The sequence below is a fragment of the Oxyura jamaicensis genome, chromosome 2 (assembly GCF_011077185.1).
Source record: "Oxyura jamaicensis isolate SHBP4307 breed ruddy duck chromosome 2, BPBGC_Ojam_1.0, whole genome shotgun sequence".
Classification (NCBI taxonomy): Eukaryota; Metazoa; Chordata; class Aves; order Anseriformes; family Anatidae; genus Oxyura; species Oxyura jamaicensis.
The window spans coordinates 121,627,414-121,635,732 of NC_048894.1; the positions used below are offsets into that span (position 1 = coordinate 121,627,414).

General features: G+C 36.9%; 1 long non-coding RNA gene across 2 annotated transcripts; it reads right to left on the reverse strand.

Annotated features, from left to right (window-relative positions):
* Window positions 1-604: 604 nt before the first annotated feature.
* Window positions 605-2,186, reverse strand: LOC118162738. 2 transcript variants are annotated; one of them, XR_004748596.1, is made up of 3 exons: window positions 1,941-2,186; window positions 1,544-1,652; window positions 605-957 (listed from the first exon to the last, which is right to left on the reverse strand). It is a non-coding gene; the product is annotated as an uncharacterized LOC118162738 (long non-coding RNA). The 2 variants fall into 2 exon arrangements; XR_004748595.1 differs by lacking the exon at window positions 1,941-2,186 and having other exon boundaries at window positions 1,544-1,914.
* Window positions 2,187-8,319: the final 6,133 nt, after the last annotated feature.

Genomic DNA, 8,319 nt, shown 5'->3' on the forward strand with positions numbered 1-8,319 from the left:
ACAGTCATGAAGGACTTGATGAAGAGAACATGCCAGATTAGGGATAAATTGGGAAGGAAGGTAGCCAAGAGTAAAGTAATTATTGTCAACTGAGTCCAAGCAATCTAGACATTTTATGTATGACCTTGTCGTAAGGAACTAAATGGAACAGGGCTAAGGAAGCGTGTGTGTGATTGATTGATTTAATCCTGACGAACTCTTAATTTTTGAATGGAGTCTGAGAGGTTTGTGAGAAATCCTTTAATTTCATTAACCAGGCACTTTCAACACACAATAAAACCAGTTTATTTACTGCTTACATCTAAAATATTATCTTCCAATACCTGGTTATTTTTCTCTGCAATAGCAATGCATTTTTCATTACCACTTGCTATTTCATGCTGGTCATTACTTCTCTGCATAAGATTAAGCTTCAGTGGAATTTACATACACAACCTATGGGCTGATTTCATCTGAAGCTTGACCTTGTGACATTTTCACTCTGTGGTGTGGGAATTCTTAAACTAAGGTTCCTTGTGTCTGAAGGGATAGGGCCTTCAGCTCTAATGTGATTTGTTACTATTTTGCTCTTTTTTGTTGTTGTTGTTATTTGTTTGTTTGTTTGTTTTGTTTTCCTGAAAGCCCTAAACATTTTCAATAGCGTAGAATTAAACACATATCACTTGCATTTATTATTTGTAAACCAGGAATGACCAGAAGTCATATGTTGCATGTTGTTGTTGCTGTAGAAACATCTACGTGAGCATGGGAAATATCCTGGAGGCATTACTTATCCATTTGTAGTTGCTCCTGTTTACACTCACATAGGTACCTTCCCTCCTCCTTTTGTCACAGTGGAAGATACCAAAATCCTTCCCATTTCACTTTCCCTGGTTTTGAGGGAGGCCAGTCCCCAGCTGTATCTAGTCCAATCTTATTGCTGCATTGCAAAGATTTCTTCTGCTGAAGATCTGTAAGCTGCAAGCACAAAATCACAGATGTTCACAAATCATACTTACACCCAGACCTCTGCATTTTAACTACTGCAAAATCTTTTTACTTTGAGTATTGCTGCTGCCAACTTGCCTTCCCACTTACTCATGGAGTCCTTCTGCAAGGTGATTTTCTTGTCATGCCACTTTGCCCTTCTCACTCTTCTCTCTGCACCCTCCATGGATGCACTCTTTTTTTCTTCAAACTAAGTATTAGCTTTCCCTTTCACTTGTATAGCCTTTCACACCATCTGTTTCTCATGCACTATCAGCACTACATAGGAACAGTGAGGCCTAAAACACCGATAAAGGTATGTCTGGATGATACCTATGGCTTTGGTCTTGGGTCTATTTTGCACCATGGTGCATCTGTAATCCATACAGTTCACATTCATACATGACTTTTTTTTTTTTTTTTTTTTTTTACTTACCTTGCAGGGAACTTTGATCTCTGGAAACCTTCCTCTTCCACCTAACCTGCTCTGAGTCATGGCAAAATGAAACCCAGCTACTGCCCACATAGTAACCTTTGACACAAGCTCCTTAGGAAAAGTCTATGCATTTCTACTCACCGGTCTCTGCTGGCCACCCATTGGTGCCTCTACGGAGTTTCTCTGCACCTCTCTTCACTTCCTCTCTCTGCACAGGAAGTTAGCACCAACCCTAGAAAACTTGTGCAGACTTCAAAAGAGAGTGAAGAAGAATACCTCAAGGCCCTTTTTAATAGGGAACCTCCCCCCCCCCCCCCCCCCCCCCCCCCTCCTCTTTGCCGGTAAGTCATATTTTTTATTAAAATTAACCTTTTAAAAAAAAAAAAAAAAAAAAAAAAGAAAAAGCCCTAGATCAAAATGGAAACCCTGCTTCTGGAACATAAATGTCTTGCCTTTGTTAAACACCTCTGGCACAGTCAGCCTGTAAGGTAATTTCCATGGGGCATATGGAGACAGCATATTACATGTTCATTCTCACCCAGCAAAAACCTCAAGCTCAAATGTGCCAGAAAAAAAGAGCTAGAGGCAACCTTCTTGCCCAAGGACCCTTCAGCTGCATGGGAAACACTTCAGTTCTCCTTCTTGGAAGAATTTGTTCTCTTTATCACTGGGCAGAGTGGAGCAGGTATTACATGAAGATGAGGTTATTGATTGTGCCTGTCTGAAGCACAAGAATGAAGCCCTGAAAATCTCTGCCACAGCCTGTGGGAATCAGTATGTTAGTGTTGGGGGGCTCTGTGGGGACCACAGCTCACTTGTACTGCTTCAATGGCACAAACAATAACATTTTATATGCCATTTTCAGGGTCTTGGAGTATGATTTACATCTGAGACAAGGTACAGAACAATCTAGAAAAGACAAGTGTGGGTGAGTTTTCTGCTAAGAGTGTTTTCATAAAGTTGATTCCAGTCCTGCTTTAACAGAAATAATCCTTATAACTGCTGTTTTTTTTTTTTTTTCTTTTTTTTTTGGGTGTAAGTCGTGTCAATTCAGCTGATATTAAAAAAAAAAAGCATGATTGTGAAAAATAAGCCCTCCCTCCAAAACAAAACAGAATAAAAGCTACCAAAACAAACAAACAAAAAAATAGATCCCAAAACAAAACAAAAAAAAAAACACTCCAAACCCCCAAACCCACCACAGTGCTTGGTTAGGCAGCAGTTATACAAAGTCTGGAAACCTTTGGCAATAATGGGGGCCTTAATGACTAGCTGTAGACAAATCAGAAACATCCTAAGTTTGGTCACAAGTTTCTCATCTTTCTGTTTTCCAGCTCCACAGCCTCTCCCAGCTTCAGCTGCTCCTCACCCTGGTCCCTTGTTGGGTACCAGAAGAAGACTGTGTTCTGAGACTAGGCTAGTTTAATTCCCACATTATTTACATGCAGCTTGTATGTTTAGAATAAGCTGCAGAGCTTTCCATAGTGGAATACTTCAGCACTGTCAGCCATTCGCTACGAGTCTTAATTCTCATTTATGAAATCTGGTGTGACAATACCAGGTGCATTACTATACAAAATATCAGTTGATATATGTATTTGGAGCTTGGACATCTCCCAGATCAGTTTAAATGCCTTCAGGATGACCTGACTGCTCTAACAGGAACATGTAATAGACTAGAAGCTACACAGGTCATGAAAGCCAGGGTTCATAAACCTTGTTAGAGACCTGCTCAGACTATGGGTGCATCCTTTGAGTGTGCAACAAGAATTAAGCTTATTTAACACTTTTGAATTCCATCACAATCCTTCATTTAGGAAAAGACATACTGCAATGTACTGTTTCATTACATGAGTTGGATTTGTAACTTGTAATCCTACACTTTTTTGTTGTTGTTGTTGAATTATAGAGGCATATAGTGTAGTGATTTCAAGTGACAGATCTAATAAAAGTATTGTTTGTTGGAATCTTATCTACTTTTTTGTTCATTTAAGCAGTTTTGACTAATTTAAATGAGTGAATGAGTGTTTATTTCTTTTCTACTCTTCTGACAAGTAGGAAGATGACAGGAACTTCTGTTCAGGCTGTTCATCCTAGAATAATTTTAAATTTGTCATTTTTTTATTTTTTTATTTTTATCTCTTGTGGCAAAGCAGGTAATATGAAGAAATACCAGCGATTCCTTTTTTTTGCACTTACAGATGGAAATTTTACGTGGATAACTGTTGAGTCAAGCAGAAATATGTCTCTGAACTGAAATCATGCAGAGCACTCTTGGACACTGTGGTCAGTTTCTGATCTGAGGACCTCTTGGGCATGTATTCATGATGATCTAGCATATTGTTTCATGTAATTTTTAAAATTAAAATAATAAAATTTAATTAAAAATTAAAAACGTAAAATTTACAATTTAAAAATATACGATGTTCATGTTCCTGCTTTCCCCTACCAGCATGTTTATTGAAATGATTCATGTTGGTGGTATTTAAGGTGTATTCTCCTGGCTTCTGCTGGCCTTGAAAAAAACGGCAAGATTTTTATGGCAAACTTTCAGACTCTAACTTGTTGAAGTTCTGTGTAACCAAAATCCTTTGTCTATATTCCCCATTTCTTTCCATTTTATGAAAATGAGAAAAGTAATGTTTGAAAGCCAGCATAGCTATTTGTGACTGCTAGATTTATTAAAATGTTTAGTTCATCTTGAAGTATCTGAAGCATGATATAAAAGAGAAAATACCAGGCCAATGCCCTGGTATGTGATATATCTGCTTATCATGGCTGCCTCATACATTTGAGGTTTTCTAGGTGAAGCTGGCTGTTATGGCTCTCCATTAAGGCAGAACATTAGGCAGAGTGCTCCCACTCTTGTCCCTCCTGAATATGATAACAGTTTATTTTTTTTTCCTCTTTTGTTTGTCTGTTTAGGTGATAATCATAGGAAACCATGTGATAGCCTATGACACTGCAGCTGTTTGCAGTTCCACTTTTTTTTTGTATTTATGCAAATCCCCTGAGACTCTAGTGAGGGAGTATTTTGCTGCCAGAAAGAATTTCCATGTTCATTTGTTTGCAAACAATTTTTTATCTTTTCACAAGCTCTTTATTTTTGAGGGGTGGGAAGAAGACCGGCAAAACCCCACTTTTTAGTAATTTAAAGTTATTTTTGGTTAATGTTGCATAAACCCCGCAAAACTCTTCACATGCATGAAGTAAAGCTAACAATCTCAATTTCTGTTTAAACATGTGACACTTGCCTTCATTAGCACCTGTGGTGTCTAAGACACTGGTCTACATAACACAAACTTGGTTCAAATACAATTTCTCTGTTTGGCTTCCTTTTAGGAAAACAGTAATTGAAGAGAAAAACAAACAAACAAACAAACAAAACCAACAACTGATAGGAGGAAGAAAGTGTTACAAGAGGTGACATGCAAATTCCAGGTAACTTTGGAAGAGAAATACTGACCCAGTCCACGTCCTGGACATAAGTTCTTATTACGATTTATTTTATTTTATTATATTTTATTTATTTGTGGTGGTTGTGGTGTTTTTATTTAAGGATGCAATGTGACAGAGATATGTGCCCTTCCATTCTTCCCTCACCTGAATTTTTCCTGTTTAGGATAAAAAATAGCTTTCAGAGTTTAGAATCACAAAATTATTTTTGGTCACAAATCCCTCAGAAGTGCAATGAGCTCAGCACTTGGTTCGCTGTGGTTATTTTCTAGGCCTAATGATTTTTATATCAGAGGTATGGAGATGTAGCTCAACCTATGAAATGACTATAGCTGATGAAAAAAAAATAGTAGCCTGTAGTCTTCATGGGTTTTGCTGTTGTATTTTGTTGTTTTCTTTGTTTGTTTCTCAAATGGTAGTACCTCTAATGCAATCTACTTTAATCATACATGTATTTTGACTGAGGTATAGAGATATACAACCAGTTTTAATGTTCCGTAGGAAATAACGTGCACTGCCAGTTACAGTGCATGAAAGCATCAGCTAAGTACCTGCAACAGACCAATAGCTCTTCTCTGGCACTGTGGCCTCTGCTGCTTGAAGAGCAGAAACAGAGTCCATTAGGAGTTATCTACCCTTGGATAAAGAAAATAACTCAATTTACTTGTTATGAATGAAATTAGGATGACAGTTTAGGAGCTGAAAGTTGTCTTCCATGAAGAAGATGAATGACTATCTTGCAGTATTTTTATAGGAGGAGAATCAGTTAAGTTAGTTTGAGAAAATAGCCAGTAACTAGACTGGGAAGGCAGTACTTGATAGAATCTTCTGTCCAGCTTCTAACACGTTATGCTTCTTAAAACCATTGATTGTTTCCCATTTAATTTAAAAATAAATGGTGCAAGAATTCAAGCCTAAAAATACACATTGGTATAGGTTTTTTTAGACACTTGGGTAGTATAATTAATTTTCTGACTGAGCCTCTGCTGTCACCTGGATGAGAGGTTATTTATTTTTTGCTCTGGGAAGGAAATGGGTTGAATATTCAACTGTATGTCAATTGTGCTCCTATGCAATAATAAATTCAAGGCACGATTTGTGGGTGAAGTAAGATCTTTTATTAGAGCAAGTCATACAGTTGGAAGAAACAGACAAGATTTCAGGCACATAAGTCCTCTTTCAGATCTGAAATAGTAGTTATCTTCAAAGTTAAACACAGGTTAAGAACAATTATTCTGAGTTTAATTAGATTGTTAATCGGTTAGACTATCTGAGGGAAAATAGGTAGCTGAAACTGCAGTTTCTCATGAAATTTCTGGTCACTATTTCCCATTAAATTGCAAAATCTCAAATAGAAAAAATGTAATGTGTGATTATTTTCTGTATTGTTGTTAGGGAAGATATGGCTGACTTATTTCACCTGTTTATTTCTCTACCTTGACCAAGATTAGGAGACCTTGGCAATCTAAAATTAATTCCTTCTGGAGAAGAGGCAAATACACAATGAATATTTGAACATAAAAGCAAGTGTTAGTATAAATGAGCTATCGAACTCTCAATGCGTGAATGGAATTGCACTGATGCCAAGAAAAGTGATGGCTGCACATTGCCTTCCAACAGCAAAAAGGAGGAAGAAGAGAAAACAGTGCTGAAGGCTTTGAGGTGATCAGAAATGTGGGATTCTTCCTAATAGAAAGTCAAAGTCGTGAGGCTTGCATGGTTTGTAAAAACATAAGAGGCTGTGGTCGTATCAGACCTGAAGACTTGTGACACAGCAGAAGTACCTGTTGGTCTCTACTAACTCATTGTTAAATGCATTGTACAATGCAATCCATGCAATATTCGATGTACTTATTCTCACAGCACTTGGGTGAGGTCAGTATTATCCCCATTTTATGGACAGAGAAATAAGAACCAAGGTGATTCTCTTCCCTGAGGCAAGACATTCCAACCAGTGATGTCTGAAAAAGTAGAAAGACAAAATATCTGTCCTTATCCTTCCATGTCTCAATATTCAACTTCTTACACTTCTTGTGAGTACATGCAGTACTTCTCTTTTTGTCATTGCTACTTCTGTGAGACTTACTGCAACTGTTTGATTGTGCCTTCTGAAATCTGTGCTGGATTTTCCTTGGATGATAAAGCATGAAAGAGCATGTTCCTGCCCTGCAGTAAATGCTCTCTGCTCTTCTGTGCACATGGCCTCAGGACTTTCAGCAATACTTAGGTGCAAGAACATGGACTTGTTCTTCTGCTATCACCTTGGCATGTTTGACCCATACTAAAAATATTAAGACCTCTGTTCAAATCTTCAGTACTTGAAAATCTTAATTCCCTCTTGTAAGGGAGATACTTAATTCAACACTCCTACAGTGAGAATATTTAATTTTAGAAGGTAACAAGCAGGTATTTTATTTTGTGTTTTCTTATTATCAAAGATACTTAAATAACTGGAGCTATGTAAAATTCTGTATCCTCAGGTTAAAAAAAATCAAATAAGCAAACAAACACACAAAACAACAACAACAACAAAATCAAACTCTATCACATTTGTCATCCATATCTGTGACCTTGATAGACTATAAGGGTAGCTATTCTTTAAATCTGATAAAGGCAAACAGTTTAATCTTACAAACAGCAATTTTGTATTAGACAATCTGCTATCATCCAATGAGTATTCTTGGCTCCAGTATGTCTTCCCTTTGATTTTTGATTGGGTATCCTCACAATCCGTGAAGGAAATAGACATCTGAAGGTCTTTAGCATAACTCCATTTATTTGAACATTCTGATTGACAACAAATGTTCGGCTATAGGGTGGCAGGCAGACTTACTCTTACCTCTATCTGGTAACACAGCCTAAATTCTGTCAACTGGAGATAACCATAAGATCTAATACACCCTAACACTAACCAAGTTTGTCATTATTTATATATATTTAGGAGGAAAAGGTGTCTCACTCTTAAGGTCAGATCTTTTTTGCCAAGTTGCTGACCAGATCAATACCTACTGTAATTCTGTGAAGCACATCACTATAATTAGTAATAAGTGGAATATAAACAATGTGCTAACTAGTGAACAAGCATTTGTAAATATTTTAGTGATGGAAGAATAAAGCCAATATTGTAATTGGGCTTAGCACCTAAAACACTGGAGTCACAAATAAAAATTGGTAGACTTTAATAAAATTGAGGAGGTTTATTGTAGTTTCATTGTACCAATAATTTTATAGTCTCCTTGCATCATGGAAAGAAAAATTCAAACAACCAACAACAAACCAACTCTGCAAGGAACTTGTTTTGATTTGAGACATTTTCAGAGGGCTATTTTAATTTAATTAATGAAAAATCATAGGTTAATTGCCTTCAGCTTTAATGTGAGGGTATTATGCATGCAGGCATATTTTATTTATATCTTGACTGTTTGATGTACACAATCAATTCAAAAAGGGATAATGAAGAA